Raw genomic sequence first — 17,114 nt, 5'->3', positions numbered from 1 at the left:
TCTCCCACCTGAGCTGTGGATCTCTGCAGCTCCTCCAGAGTTACCATGGGCCTCTTGGCTGCTTCTCTGATGAATGCTCTCCTTGCCCGGCCTGTCAGTTTAGGTGGACGGCCATGTCTTGGTAGATTTGCAGTTGTGTCATACTCTTTTCATTTTCAGATGATGGATTGAACAGTACTCCATGAGATGTTCAAAGCTTGGGATATTTTTTTATAACCTTACCCTGCTTTAAATTTCTCCAGAACTGTATCCCTGACCTGTCTGGTGTGTTCCTTGGTCTTCATGATGCTGTTTGTTTACTAAGATTCTCTAACAAACATCTGAGGGCTTCACAGAACAGCTGTATTTATACTGAGATTAAATTACACAGAGGTGGATTCTGTTTACTAATTTGGTGACTTCTGAAGTCGAATCGTTCCATTATATTTTAGTTAAGGGTGGAAGAGTAAAGGGGGCTGAATACAAATGCACGCAACACTTTTCAGATATTAATTTGTAAAAAAAAAAATGAAAAACATTTGTCATTTTCCTTCCATTTCACAATTACGTGCCACTTTGTGTTGGTTTATCACATAAAATCCCAATAAAAGACATTTACGTTTTCGGTTGTAAAATGTGGAAAACTTCAAGGGGTATGAATACTTTTTCAAGGCACTGTAGATAGATAGATAGAAAGATAGATAGATAGGAAGATGGGATTTAACAGATGAACTAACTACAGGTTAGACAGGTTTATTGCAGGTTCAAGTTACAGCAAATGACAGTCCAGAGACTTATGTTTTTGCCAATGTAAATAGTATTATCGCTATATCCCGGTGTTCTTGATACGAATATGATATTGGTTTACTGCAAGTTTCACATTAATTTGGTTAGTCATTTCTAAAGCCATGACTAATTTGGCACCCTTGCTGGTGCATCGAGTTGCACAGCTTTTATTGTGTGATCCTATCAATTGTAAAGTTAAATCATTATTAAAGTGGTTGTAAACCCACTATTTGGACTTTTACCTACAGGTAAGCCTACAACAAGGCTTACCTGTAGGTAAGGGGAATATCTCCTAAACCTGCACGGTTTAGGAGATATTACCCCCGCAATGCGGGCGGCGCATGCGCAGGGGGGAATCCACGGCTGAAGGACCGGCATCGCCGGACCCTGCCGATTTTAAATCTCCCGCGCGCACGTGCGGGAGTGACGTCATCGCCGCTCCAGCCAATCACAGCGCTGGAGCGGCGATACCCGGAAGACACGCCGGAGCAAGATGACATCCTGCTCGGCGTGGACCAGGTAAGTGGTACACACCTCGTTCCGAGGTAAGTATTTCATAATAGGCTAGTATGCGGTGCATACTAGCCTATTATGCCTTTTGCATTGCAGGTTTGGGGGAAAAAAAAAAAAGTTTATGCGGTTTACAACCGCTTTAAAAAAGAAGAAAGGAGGCCTCTAAGGCCCCATACACACGAGGGGATATCCGCTGGAAACGGTCCGCCGGACCGTTTCCAGCGGACATTCCTCCTCCGGATTTTAATTCGATGGCTTGTACACACCATCGGAACAAAATCCGTGCGGAAAACATCCGCGGTGACGTGTCGCGCCGCCGCCGCGATGATGACGCAGCGACGTGCGCGTCGCTGGAGGGTAACTACTTCCATGCATGCGTCAAACCATTACGACGCATGCGAGGGATGGGAGCGGACGGATTGATCCGTTGAGTCTGTACAGACGACCGGATCAATCCGCTGGAAACGATTCAAGCGGATAGATTTCTTAGCATGCTAAGAAATTTCTATCCGCTTGAAATCGATCGGCTGGACGAATCTCTGCGGAAAAATATCTGCTAGGCCGTACAGACGACCGGATTTGTCCACTGGAACTGATCCGCGGATCAATCCCAGCGGATAGATCCGGTCGTCTGTACGAGGCCTTAGGCCCCGTACACACGAGAGGATCGATCCGCTGAAATTGATCCGCAGATCGGTTTCAGCAGATAGATCCGCTGGTGTGTACGATCCAGCGGATATTTATCTGCGGATATATTTCGGGCCGATGGATTTCCAGCAGATAAAAATTTGTTGGCATGCTAAGAAATCTATCCGCTGGAATCGGCTCCAGCGGATCGATCCGGTGGTCTGTACAGACTCAACGGATCAATCCGTCCGAACCCATCCCTCGCATGCGTCGTAATGATTCGACGCATGCGTGGAATTCCTTATATGACAGCGTCGCGCACGTCGCCGCGTCATCATCGCGGCTACGGTGCGACACGTCATCGCGATGGGAATTCGGCGCGGATTTCGATCCGATGGTGTGTACACTCCATCGGATCAAAATCCTCAGAGGATTTATCCGCGGAAACGGTCCGGAGGACCGTATTCGCGGATAAATCCTATCGTGTGTACTAGGCATTAGGGTCCTTTCACACGTGCGGACCGTTCTTCCATTTTTTCGTACGTCCGTTTACGGACTGCAATGCTTTCCAATGGGATAGCGTACGTTAGCGAATGAGCATCCGCTAACGTCCGTTAACATCCGTCTCCGTTAAGCTCCGTTTTTTTGAACGGAAGAAAACCCTATTTTTCTTCCGTCAAAAAAACGGAACAGACGAAAAACGGATGTTAGCGGACGATCCGTTTAACATCCGATCCACTAACATCCGTTTTTCATCAAAATATGTAATAAAAATAAAGTTCTAACAAAAAAAAAAAAAAATGAAAAAAGGATGTAAAACAGATGAAAAACAGATGAAAAACAGATCAACTGATGATAAAAAACTGATCTAAAAAACCCCTAGGTAGGCCCCTTTCACATTGAGGCGTTTTTCATGCGGTACAGCTCTAAAAATAGCGCTGCTATACCGCATGAAAAATCATGCCCTGTAGTGTTCAATGTGAAAGCCCGAAGGCTTTCACATTGAAGCGGTGCGCTAGCAGGAGCGCTCCAAAAGTCCTGCTAGCCGCATCTTTACCGCGGTATAGGAGCGGTGTGTTCACCACTCCTATACCGCGCCTTCCCATTGAAATCAACGGGAAAGCGCGGCGGTATTAACCCTTTTTCGCCCGCTAGCGGGGGTTAAAACCTCACCGCTAGCGCCCGAATATCGCGGTAAATACGACGGTATAGCCGCGCTACAAATAGCGCGGCTATACCGTCACCGCGGCTGCACGCCTCAATGTGAAAGCAGCCTTAGTGTACTTGGATTGCGGTCATCTTTTTACATGGACTATAAACTGAAGGACCTATGAATAAATGGTTGTGGAACGAATCATTTGAGTTTCCATTATTTTCTATGGGTACATTTGCTTTGATATACAAGTGCTTTGGATTACAAGCATGCTTCCAGAACAAACTATGCTAGCAATCCAAGGTTTTACTGTACTTCTTGGAATCCATCTGCCCTTGGCTCAGGCATGCAGACAGGGGGGTGTGGGCAGGGCCAATGGTACCAAATGTGGAAGAATGGCACAAGGAGACCTAGGAAAGTGCCACAAATATTATTTTGGTAAAGTTCCAGCAATGAAAAGGTTGTACATTGTTTTGTTCTTTGGTGGTAGAGTATGGTAGTAGCAATAAATATACAGTTACATTTTTTTTTTTTTTTTTTACTATTTTAGGCCAGTTTTCCTTTGATAATGAAAAAAATAAATAGGAGATATCCATGACCATTTACCATTAACTAATGCCAAAATTGGGCTTAGGCCAGGGCTCGACAAATCCTGGGCGCCAGGTCGCCATGGCGACTAGAAATGGTGTCCTGGCGACTTGGCTTGGAAAGTGGGCTAAACTTTTTTTGTGAGCTGGCGCCATCTGGTGGTGAGCCGTTGGTATTACAAGTTAAGCATTACAAGTTAAACAGCAATTCTAATGTAATTTTTCACAATTTTTCACTGCCATCTTCTTCCCTCTAATTAGAACCCCCAAACATTATATATATTTTTTATCCTAGAGAATAAAATGGCGATCGTTGCAATACTTTCTGTCACGCCGTATTTGCGCAGCGGTCTTACAAGCGCACTTTTTTGGGAAAAAACAGTAAAGTTATCCCTATTTTTTTTAATATTATGAAAGATAATGTTACGCCAAGTAAATTCATACCCAACATGTCACGCTTCAAAATTGCGTCCGCTCGTGGAATGCCGACAAACTTTTACCCTTTAAAAATCTTCATAGGCGATGTTTAAAAATCTACAGGTTGCATGTTTTGAGTTACAGAGGAGGACTAGGGCTAGAATTATTGCTCTCGCTCTACCAATCGCGGCGATACCTCACATGTGTGGTTTGAACACCGTTTACATATGCGGGCGCTACTCACGTATGTGTTCGCTTCTGCGCGCAAGCTCCTTCGGGACGGGGTGCGTTTTCTGGCTCCTAACTTTTTTAGCTGGCTCCTAGATTCCAAGCAAATTTGTCAAACCCTGGCTTAGGCATTTCGATTTGTTTTACTCTTAGGCGCAAAGGGGTTAATAAGCAGCTCTACAAAAAGCTCTGCCTAGGCCTGGATGATCCCATGATACGGTTCGGTGGCGCTGCACATTGATTTCAGGCGCTTTGGAAATTGTGTATACACCGCTCCTACAGCGCTGCAAATGGGGTTGCCACCTGTCCGGGATTCACCCGGACAGTTCGGGTTTGGAATCATGTGTTCGGGTTCAGGTGTTCGGGTTCAGGTGTTCAGACCACCTGAAACCCGGACACATTATTCAGATCAGACTTTCCTCTAAGTGAGTACACTAAGGTAAATCAGGGTTCTCAGAGCACCCCTTACATCAGAGTTCCACTTTACACCAGAGGCTTACATCAGAATCCTCAATGTTCCCCCTTAAATCAGGGTTCCCAGAGCATCCCTTATGTTGGAGTCCCCAGAGACTTCCCTTACTGCAGAGTCTGCCCCCCCCCCCCCTTTACAGTGTAAGGAAACTCTGATGTAAAAAAGGGGAACTCTGTGGACTATGATGTAAAGGAGACTCTTGTGCTTAACTTCAAAATATATGCATAGCTTATATATTTAAGAAAAAACTATATTCTGTGCGCCGCTAAAGTGTCCGGGTTTGGCTTGAAGAAAAGGTGGCAACCCTAGCTGCAAAGATGCGGCTTGCAGAACTTTTTTTACCGTCCTGCCAGCGCACCGCTCCCGTGTGAAAACCCCTCATCAATAGAATGGCACGGCTGCGCAAATAGGCGTATATATACGTCCCCTTTAATTTGCCACCGACGGTGCGTGACCATGCCTGCGGGACTCGTGGACTCGATGACCGCCGGTGTCCTGCGATCGGGTCACGGAGCTGAAGAACGGGGAGATGTCAGTGTAAACACATCTCCCCGTTCTTCTAGTGACATGTCACTGATCGTCTGTTCCCTGTCATCGGAAACAGCGATTAGTGACGTGTCACGGCAAGCCACGCCCCCTAACAGTTAGAATGGCTCCCTAAGTCACACGTAACCCCTTCAGCGCCCTCTACAGGTTAACCCCTTCACTGCCAGTGCATTTTTATAGCACTGATCGCTGTAAAAATAACAATGGTCCCAAAATAGTGTAAAAAATGTCTGATGTGTCCGCCATAATGTCGCAGTCACGATAAAAAAAAAATCTCTGATCGCCGCCATTACTAGTAAAAAAAAAAATATTTTGTAGACGCTATGGGGCAGATCCACAGAGATCTGCACCCGCGCAGCGTATCAGAGATACGCTACGTCGCCGTACCTTACCTGGCTTTAGTTTGAATCCTGAGGCCTCGTACAGACGATCGAACATGTCCGATGAAAACGGTCCCGTTTTCATCGGACATGTCCGATGGGAGATTTCGATCTGATGGCTGTACACACCATGAAACCGAGATCCCCGCGGACAGGCAGCACGGTGACGTGGCGGTGACGTTAAGACGCCGCCACGTCCGCAAACCAGGAAGTAAAATGCTTCCACGCATGCGTCGAATCCATTCGGCGCATGCAGGAGATTTCGGTCCGCTGGTTAGGTGTACTAACCAGCGGACATGTCGGACGGACAGGCTTCCAGCGGACAAGTTTTTTAGCATGGTAAGAAACATTTGTCCGCTGGAAACCTGTCCGCTAGGCCGGAAAATTGTCCGGTCGGCCCTACACACGACCGAACATGTCCGTGGAAACTGGTCCGACGGACCAGTTTCAGCAGACATGTTCGGTCGTGTGAACAAGGCCTTAAAGATTTTGCGCCGTAAGTTACGGCGGCGTAGTCTATCTCTGGCGGCGTAATTCAAATCAGCGATTAGGGGGCGTGTTTCATTTAAATGAAGCGCGTCCCCGCGCCGAATGAACTGCGCATGCGCCGTCCCTAAATTATTAAATTATTAAAATATGTAGAAGAATACGCATCGGCATAAACTGAGGGAAAAAAAGTTTTTTACATATTTTTTGGGGATATTTATTATAGCAAAAAGTATAAAATATTGAATTTTTTTTCAAAATTGTCGCTCTATTTTTGTTTATTGCACAAAAAATAAAAACCGCAGAGGTGATCAAATACCACCAAAAGAAAGCTCTCTTTGTGGGAAAAAAATGTGTTTGGGAGCCACGTTGCACGACCGCGTAATTGTCAGTTAGAGCGTCGCAGTGCCGAATCGCAAAAAGTGGCCTGGTCTTTGGTCAGCCAAATGGTCCAGGGGCTCAAGTGGTTAAAGGATACGTTAACCGTTTAACAAAAAACAATAAATGCACATTTTTTTGCAGGTTAAAAAAAAAAAATATGCATTTTTTTGTTGTTGTTTCTGGAGCCTGTAAAGCATTGCACCAGCAATTAGCAGATCGCGGGTGCCATGCAAGTCTCCAGCAGACCTATCAGTGTATCTGTATGCCTGTACATCGTTTGGCCAAGCAAATACAATCTACAGGAAGACTCATGGAACTACCACGGCTCTCCACAGCACTGTGGTAGTTCATTGAAAACTACAAGCCGACAGTCGCAAAGGTTGTCGGGACCTGTAGTTTTCCATTCACAGAGGTCTGTGAATGAGTGACGCATGACGTCATCCCGCAGCCATCTTGGATAGCGGCTGAACACTGGTACATGCGTTTCAAGCTAGCGCTGTTTAAAGGGGTTGTAAAGGTTCGTTTTTTATTTTCTAAATAGGTTCCTTTAAGCTAGTGCATTGTTGGTTCACCAACCTTTTCCTTCGATTTCCCTTCTAAATGTTTTTTTTCTTTGTTTTCTTTGTCTGAATTTCTCACTTCCTGTTCCTCCTCAGTAAGGTGTTCGGTAAGCTGTTCTAAATGACTTTCCACCGCTCGGATGATGGTGGAAAGCTTACTGAGGACAAATAGGAAGTGAGAAATTCTTAGAATCAGTTACGCATAGATAGCTGTTAGATCCGACAGGCGTAAGTCTCTTACGCTGTCAGATCGTAACTGCATTTTTACGCTGGCCGCTAGGTGGCGCTTCCGTCGAATTCCACGTTGAGTATGCAAATTAGGTAGATACGCGAATTCCCGAACGTACGCCCGGCCGACGCAGTAAAGTTACGCCGTTTACGTTAAACTTTTCCCGGCGTATAGTTGCCCCTGCTATATGGTGGCACAAGTGCGGCGTAACAATGTTAAGTATGGCCGTCGTTCCCGCGTGGAAATTTGAAAATTTTGTCCGTGATTGGGGGCTGGACGTAATTTACGTCCACGTCAAAACCAATGACGTCCTTGCGGAGTACTTTGAAGCAATGCACACTGGAAGATTTCCACGGACGGCGCATGCGCCATTCGTGAAAAACGTCAATCACGTCGGGTCACAGTACATTTACATAAAACACGCCCCCCTGATCCAAATTTGAATTAGGCGGGCTTACGCCGGCCGATTTACGCTACGACGCCGCAACTTGCTTTAAGAATACAGCACTTGCCCGACTAAGTTGCGGTGGCGTAACGTAAATCGGATATGTTACGCCACCACAGAGATACGCGGATGTACAAGAATCTGGCCCTTAGAAGGGAAATCGAAAGAAAAGGTTGGTGAACCAACAATGCACAAGCTTAAAGGAACCTATTTAGAAAATAAAAGACGAACCTTTACAACCCCTTTAAGTTCCTTATATTGTAAGCATACCTCCAGTGGTGGCCTGTCCATTAGGGACGCAAGAACTCCCTCTCTATCTACGGCCGCCACTCCCATGCTCTATCCAAGGCCTCTATTCTATCCAGGACATCACCACCCCCTATTCATGCATCCGGCCCCTTTCAGGAAGCCGTGAATTACATCGGCGGGGAATGTTTTTTTTTTTAACCACCTGATTAGAGCCAAAGGCTTTAATAGACTTCAAAATAGGGTGGGCTTGTAGCGCCAAGCATTGCGCCATGAGCCCACCCAGGTGTTACAACAGCAAATTAATATTCGCTATTGAAACACTGATCTTTAATCTGGCCAATCAAAAGCAGGTCTGTGACCCGTTTTCCGATTAGCTGAAAAGAGAAGAGTCCCAATTGGCTGCCGAAGGAGGAGGGAGTAAACAGAAGCTGCCACGATGCCTGTGGAAAAGCAGGGGAAGGGAAAGCTGCCGCCGAGCTAGGGAAGCAGCCAGTGAAGCTTGGGAGAAGCGCTGTCCACCATAGATGGGGTAAGTGCACCAGACCCGACTGACCGACGACCACACGACCGACCAGGGGGGTGGTACCGTTTGCCGCACCCCCCGCCATGCCCCCATAAAGAAGAATTATGCGGAAAAAAATGATTCGTTGAACCCACTACCACTGCTATTCCTTTATACAGGTTTTTGAAATTTAGAAATTGGATGAAAGGTTTAGTTCTAGGAAACACTTTTTGAAAGATAAAAAGTGCATTTTATATACAACTATATAGATCAGACCAAAACGAGGGACAAATGAGGAGGAAAGAGGGACAGAGGGACTTTGTTCCAAATCAGAGACAGTTGGGAGCTATGTGTAAGTATATTAGTTTTATTTCGCCCTTTAAATATTAAAAATGGATAACACTAGGTCTGGTGTGTTTTTTTCCTATTTCTACATGCACATCTTCGATTTCTAAGGCCGATATGTTGGCATAATAGTGCCCCATCATTGGTGATAGTGGGAGGAATAGTGCCCCATTGTTGGTATCAGTGGGGGGAATGGTGTCCCCTTTGTTGGTGTTCGTGGGAGAAAAAGTGTCCCATCATTGGTGTAGGTCAGGGTTTGACAAATTTGCTTGGAATCTAGGAGCCAGCTAAAAAAGTTAGCAGCCAGAAAACGCACCCCGTCCCGACGAGCTCGCGCGCAGAAGCGAACACATACGTGAGCAGCGCCCGCATATGTAAACGGTGTTCAAACCACACATGTGAGGTATCGCCGCGAATGGTAGAGCGAGAGCAATAATTCTAGCCCTAGACCTCCTCTGTAACTCAAAACATACAACCTGTAGATTTTTTTAAACGTCGCCTATGAAGATTTTAAAGGGTAAAAGTTTGTCGGCATTCCACCAGCGGACGCAATTTTGAAGCGTGACATGTTGGGTATGAATTTACTTGGCGTAACATTATCTTTCATAATATAAAAAAAAAATGGGGATAACTTTACTGTTGTCTTATTTTTTAATTTAAAAAAGTGTAATTTTTTTCCCAAAAAAGTGCGCTTGTAAGACGGCTGCGCAAATACGGCGTGACAGAAAGTATTGCAATGATCGCCATTTTATTCTCTAGGGTGTTAGGATAAAAAATATATATAATGTTTGGGGGTTCTAATTAGAGGGAAGAAGATGGCATTGAAAAATAGTGAAAAATTATATTTGAATTGCTGTTTAACTTGTAATGCTTAACTTGTAATACCAACGGCCACCACCAGATGGCGCCAGCTCACATCTGGTGGTAATAACTTGTAATACCAACGGCTCACCACCAGATGGCGCCAGCTCACAAAAAAGCTTTTTTGCCCACCTTCCAAGCCAAGTCGCCAGGACACTATTTCTAGTCGCCATGGCGACCGGGATTTGTCGAACCCTGGTGTAGGAGATACAGAAGAGTGGAAATGTTATATATGCGGCCCCATTTCCCTAAGGGAACAACAGCTTGTTGTGACCTTACTGGTGATGCAGGGGTCAGAACCGCAAGGTGAGCGGCTAGTGAGCATGGGTGTTTTTGACACCAGACACTTTGGAATATCCACAGCTGTTTTTTTGAACATTCTGGTGATTTATTTGGATGTTTTTCTTGTGTTGATCTAAAACATGGAAAGGATCGTATATTGGGCACTATATATATATATATATATAAAATGTAGCACCCTTTTCTTAAACAGGGGCTACCAGTAAATTTAGCTTTGCTAGTTGGTAACTAGCCTGGCTGATTTGTAGTCTTATAAGCATTTGGGTTTTCCCCTAAGCTTTGTTTGGCTGTGGTTCCTCCCTTCTGTCAGTAGGTGGCACTGTTACCTTTGGCATTAGTATGAACTACAGTGAAGCTAGGTTATGAATATGCTTACTTTTCTCAGCCAATCAGTAGGAGTTTCTTGGCCAATGAGCATGCTGGGAAATTGTATAAATATCTGTGGAGGTCAAGTGATCTGGGTCCTCCCACTCAGACTTAGGTCTGGAGTGGATGTGTGAGGAACAGCTGCATTGGCTTAGGCCTAAAGCCTGAGGCTCTACAATGGAGAGCATGCTCACTTACCTGGAGGCATGAAGGAAAGGATGGAGCCCTGAGTTGAAGTACCAGAGGTTACTCAGCCATGGACCGGGGAACTGTGGAGAGCCTGGGAAAGCATCAAGACAAAATCATCCAGAGAATTCCTGCCTTCCTTTCTGTGAGTTCTTTTTTTTTAGTTGCTATAGGAGACAGCTGTTGCTACAAAAGTACAGATTGCCCTCCGGAAGATTTACCCCCATTCATTACCAGGCCATTTTTTTCCGATACAGCACTGTGTTACTTTAAAGCGGTGTTTCACCCTAAAAACAAGTTTCTATGATAACATCAAGCATACTAGCGCGATCTACAGTACGCCTTTCTTTTTTTTTTTTTGCGCCGTACTCAGTTTACTGCCGTAATGAAGTTTCAGACTCCCCGCGGGGAATGGGCGTTCCTATGCACAGGGAAGATGATTGACGACCGGCTATGGCGCGTCATGCTTCCCGAAGATAGCCGAAATAGAACTTGCCTCTTCACGCCGCTATACGGCGCCTGCGCACAGACATCGGAGCTGACTGCGCAGGCGCCGTGAAGAGGCAAGTCCTATTTCGGCTGTCTTCGGAAAGCATGACGCGCCATAGCCGGCCGTCAATCATCTTCCCTGTGCATAGGAACGCCCATTCCCCGCGGGGAGTCTGAAACTTCACTACGGCAGTAAACAGTGAGTACGGCGCCAAAAAATAAAATAAAGGGGTACTGTAGATCGCGCTAGTATGCTTGATGGCATGCTAGAAAAAAAATTTTTTTTAGGGTGAACCCCCGCTTTAACTGACAATTGCGTGGCCGCGCAACACTGTACACAAATAAAATTGATGTCCTTTTTCCCCCCAAAAAAGAGTAATTTTTTTGGTGGTATTTGATCACCTCTGCGTTTTTTTGTTTTGTTTTTTTGCGCCAGAAACAAAGAACGGCCGACAATTTTGAAGAAAAAAAATTTTTTTTTTTTACTTTCTGCTATAAAACATATTCAATAAATAAAATGTAAAAAATCTAATTTCTTCATCAATTTAGGCCAATATATATTCTGCTACATATTTTTTGTAGAAAAAAATCCCAATAAGCGTATATTGAATGGTTTTGCGCAAAAGTTATAGGGCCAGATTTACAGCTGAAATACGCCGGAGTATCTACTGATACGCCGGCGTATTTTCAAATTTTCCGCGTCGTATCTTTAGTTTGAATCCTCAAACCAAGATACGACGGCTTCTGGCTTTGATCCGACAGGCGTACAGCTTCATACGCCTTCGGAACGTAGGTGTAATACTTCGGCGCCCGCTGGGTGGAGTTCGCGTCGTTTTCCGCGTCGGGTATGCTAATTAGCTGTTTACGGCGATCCACGAAGGTACACGCGTTCTAGGCGGCTTTTCCCGGCGTATAGTTACGGCTGCTATTTCTTGGCTTATATTTAGACTTGCCATGTTAGAGTATGGCCGTCGTTCCCGCGTCGAATTTAAATTTTTTTTTTTTTTTTGCGTAAGTTGTCCGTGAATAGGAAAGGATGTAACGCGCGTCGCCGTTCAAAAAATTACGTCGGTGCGACGTCATTTCGCGCAAAGCACGGCGGGAAATTTCAAAACGGAGCATGCGCAGTACGTTCGGCGCGGGAATGCGCCTAATTTAAATGATACACGCCCCATTTGAATTAGGCGGGCTTGCGCCAGACGGATTTACGCTACGCCGCCGCAAGTTTACAGGCAAGTGCTTTGTGAATCAAGCACTTGCCCGTAAAACTTGCGGCGGTGTAACGTAAATGTGATAGGTTATGCCACCGCGGATTTACGCAATTCTACCTGAATCTGGCCCATAGTGTCTACAAATGGGATATTTGTATTTATTTTTTATTTATTAATATTTTTTACCAGCAATGGTGGCGATCTGCGACTTATAGCGGGACTGTGATATTGCGGCAGACAAATCGGGAATCTAATTGACACTTTTTGGGGACGAGTGACACTAAAACAGTGCTAAAAATATGCACTGACACTGTCAGAGAAGGGGTTAAAGGGTCAATAAAGGCAGAATTAGTTTTTTTCTAAAATAACAAACATTTTATACTTACCTCCACTATGCAGCTCGTTTTTGAACAGAGTGTCCCCTAACCCTGTCTTCTGGGGTCCCCCGGCGGCTGTCTCGGCTCCTCCTCGCAAAAGCTTTCTACCTTCATGCGAGCAAGCTCTCATGGTGGAAAGCTTTTGCGAGCGCACTCCCGTGATACAGCGGCGGGCATAGCTGCCGACTGTATCACTCGGCCCGCCCCCCGCTGTGATTGACAGCAGCGCCAGCCAATGGCTGCGCTGCTATCAATCCGTCCAGCCTAGTCAATCAACAGCCAGGCTGGGAACCGAAGACCATCACATGGATGCGCGCAGGACTTTCGAGGGGTCAGGTAAGTAAAACGGGGGTTCGGGGGGGGGGGGGGAGGTGGTACAATCGGATGTTTTTTCACCTTAATGCATAGGATGCATTAAGGTTAAAAATCATTTACCTTTACAACCCCGTTAACATCAGGGGTGATCAAAGGGTTAATTGTGTGCCTAGCTAATATTACAGAGTAGTGGGGGAGGTGCTTTTACTAGTGGAAGGCAAAGATCGATTACTGCTTTACAGGAACACAGGATCTATGTCTTCTGTACTGCAGAATGGCAATCTGCCTTGTTTACATAGGCAGATGGACATCACCGAATGATCAGCGGGTGCCAGCGGAGATCAGGTCCCTGGGACCCGCTGATCAACTCCTGCTGTGTAAAATCACAGAGTTCATGTGAACAGCACAGGGCCAATCAGCACTGTTTAGACAGAGGGTCAGGGGTCCTGCAGCCTCATAGGACAATCAGGGGAGAATGAAAACTCCTCCTTCAATCTTTCAATCTTTAACCAGACACTTATAGAAGTCACAAGACTAGGATCTATATACTGCTCATGGGAAAAGGTATTTAGCAGTTTACAGTATCTCACAACATTTTTGTAAATATTTTATTATATCTTGCATATATGCTACAATGTAAAGAAGTGAGTACACCCCTTGGTGAAAATGTCCAAATTGGGCCCTAAGTGTCAATATTTTGTGTGGCCACCATTATTTTCCAGCGCTGCCTTAACCCTCTTGGGCATGGAGTTCACCAGAGCTTCACAGGTTGCCACTAGAGTCCTCTTCCACTCCTCCATGATGACATCACAGAGCTGGGGGATGTTAGAGATCTTGCGCTCCTCCACATTCCATTTGAGGATGCCCCACAGATGCTCAATAGGGTTTAGGTCTGGAGACATGCTTGGCCAGCCCATCACCTTTACCCTCAGCTTCTTTAGCAAGGCAGTGGTCATCTTGGAGGTGTGTTTCGGGTCGTTATCATGTTGGAATACTGCCCTGGGGCCCAGTCTCCGAAGGGCGAGGATTATGCTCTGCCTTAGTATGTCACAGTACATGTTGGCATTCATAGTTCCCTCAATGAACTGTAGCTCCCCAGTGCTGGCAGCACTCATGCAGCCCCAGACCATGACACTCCCACCACCATGCTTGACTGTAGGCAAGACACACTTGTCTTTGTACTCCTCACCTGGTTCCCGCCACACACTTGACACCATCTGAACCAAATAAGTAATCCATGTCCTTAGTCTGCTTGTCTTCAGCAAACTGTGGGCTTTCTTGTGCGTCATCTTTAGAAGAGACTTACCTCTGGCACAACAGTCATGCAGACCAATTTGATGCAGCATGCGGCGTATGGTCTGAGCACTGACAGGCTGACCCCCCACCCCTTCAATCTCTGCAGCAATGCTGGCAGCACTCATACGTCTATTTACCAAAGACATCCTCTGGATATGATGCTGAGCACGTGCACTGAACGTCTTTAGTCAACCATGGCGAGGCCTGTTCTGAGTGGAACCTGTCCTGTTAAATCGCTGATTTTTCAGATCCTGAGTTCTTTGCCATTAGGTGCCATGTTGAACTTCCAGTGAACAGTATGAGAGAGTGAGAGCGATAACACCAAATTTAACACACCTGCTCCCCATTCACACCTTGACCTTGTAACACTAATGAGTCACATGACACCAGGGAGGGAAAAAAGCTAATTGGGTCCAATGTGGACATTTTCACTTAGGGGTGTACTCACTTTTTTTGCCAGCGGTTTAGATATTAACCACTTAACCCCCGGACCATATTGCTGGTCAAAGACCAGAGCACGTGCGACATGGCTCCCAAACAAAATTGGCGTCCTTTTTTCCCCACACATAGAGCTTTCTTTTGGTGGTATTTGATCACCTCTGTGGTTTTTCGTTTTGCGCTATAAACAAAAATAGATCGACAATTTTGAAAAAAATTAATATTTTTTACTTTTTGCTATAATAAATATCCTCCAAAAATATATAAAAAAAAATTTTTTTTCCTCAGTTTAGGACGATACGTATTCTTATACATATTTTCTGTAAAAAAAAAATAAAAATCGCAATAAGCGTTTATTGATTGGTTTGCGCAAAAGTTAGAGCGTTTACAAAATAGGGGGTAATTTTTATGGCATTTTTTTTTTTTTTTTTTTACTAGTTATGGTGGCGATTAGCGATTTATACCGGTACTGCGACATTATGGCGGACACTTCAGACACTTTTGACACATTTTTGGGACCATTGGCATTTTTATAGCGATCAGTGCTATAAAAATGCATTGGATTACTATAAAAATGCCACTGGCAGTGAAGGGGTTAACACTAGGGGGCGGGGAAGGGGTCAAGTATGTTCCCTGGGTGTGTTCTAACTGTAGGGGGGGTGGCCTCACTAGGGGAAATGACTGATCTTCTGTTCATACATTGTATGAACAGAAGATCAGCTTTTTTCTCCCTGACAGGACCGGGAGCTGTGTGTCCCCTACTGGCCTGCGCGAGAGCCGACGTTATTGTACGGGCTCTCGCACAGGGGAGCCGACCTGACGCCGTAAAACGGCGGCGGCTGGTCGGCAAGCAGTTAATGGCTGTGTGGTGAGTTATTTTGAGGGGACAGCAAATTCACTCTGTTATACAAGCTGTACACTCCCTACATTGTAGCAAAGTGTTGTCACGTGAAAAGATATCATAAAATATTTTCAAAAATGTGAGGGGTGTACTCACTTTTGTGAGATACTGTATATTTTCTAAAACCAGGGCTGTCCTTAAGGCGGGGCAAAAGGGGCAGCTTCCCTGGGCCCTGTCATTGTTGTGGGGCCCAACATCCTGACAATTGCTCCCTGGCACATAATATAGCTGAAGGGAAAGGGAAGCAGTAATCGGAGGTGTCCATGCCTGACAGCGGAGCTGGCCGAATGGAAAGACGCAGTGGCAAGCAGTGGCAGAAAATGGAGAAGTGAAGGAGGATGGCATAGAGGAGATAATGACATTCCTAGGCAGCAAACAGAAGTAAAGCCAGTGGTGCGAACGTTCTAATCTAAGATAGAACATGTGCTTGGCTGAGCTGATGTTTGCTTGCTACTAACATTACTAGGAATGCCTGTACATACACTGCTCAGTGTGTTTTGTGATTAGCAATCTGAATGAGTTACCGTAGTTTGTTCTGCTGAGTTGAACTTTCACTTCTAGCTGCTAAAGTCACCAATCTCTGCCTCTCTGCTTGCTATGCTCACTGACAGTCCTGTTTTGAATGCAATCCTGGTCAGCTTCATAAACCCCATCTTTTCTGCCACCTTTTAAATTCTGGTTGTGATAAGCAGTAACCTCTAGCAACCAGTGAGCAGTGTTATGTGCAGTAACCTCTAGCGACCAAGCAGTAATGATGTGCACTATCCTCTAGCAACCAATGGGTGAGCAGTAATTATGTGCAGTAACCTCTAGAAATCAATCAGTGAGCGGTATTGATGTACAGTAACTTCTAGCAACCAAACAGTGAGCAGGAGCAGTAAGGCTTTTCCGTATCCTCTAGCAACCAATGGGTGAGCAATAATGATGTGCTGTAAACACTAGTAACCAATCAGTGAGTGGTAATTAGGGTTGTCCCGATACCACTTTTTTAGGACCGAGTACAAGTACCGATACTTTTTTTTCATGTACTCGTCGATACCGAATACCGTTTTTTTTTAAATTTTTTTTAAATGTGTCCCCACAAATGCAGCCGTGTCCCCACAAATGCAGCCATGTCCCCAAAGAGAAAACCAATCCAATCCTGGGACGGGTGAGCTGTCTATCAAAGTGCCCGGACAAGCGGGAGGGGCTATATATGACGAGGCGTGGCGGGGGAACGCACAGCTATTCAAATGAAAGCTGTATTGTTCCCTGCGCTTATCAACTAGGCGGCGGGGGGGGAGGTCTTGGCTTTCTCTTTGAGGAGTGCACTGCTCCGCTCTCCGCCCCCTCGCCGCCCGCTCTCGCTCTGAAAAAAAAAGTATCGGGCGAAGCATCGGGAGCATTTGCGCGAGTACAAGTACTCGTGCAAATGCTCAGTATCGGGACAACCCTAGTGGTAATGGTGTACAGTAACCTCTAGCAACCAATGGGTGAGCAGTAATGATAT

The sequence above is a fragment of the Rana temporaria genome, chromosome 5 (genome assembly GCF_905171775.1).
Source record: "Rana temporaria chromosome 5, aRanTem1.1, whole genome shotgun sequence".
Classification (NCBI taxonomy): Eukaryota; Metazoa; Chordata; class Amphibia; order Anura; family Ranidae; genus Rana; species Rana temporaria.
Note: the sequence above shows the minus strand (reverse complement) of the source record.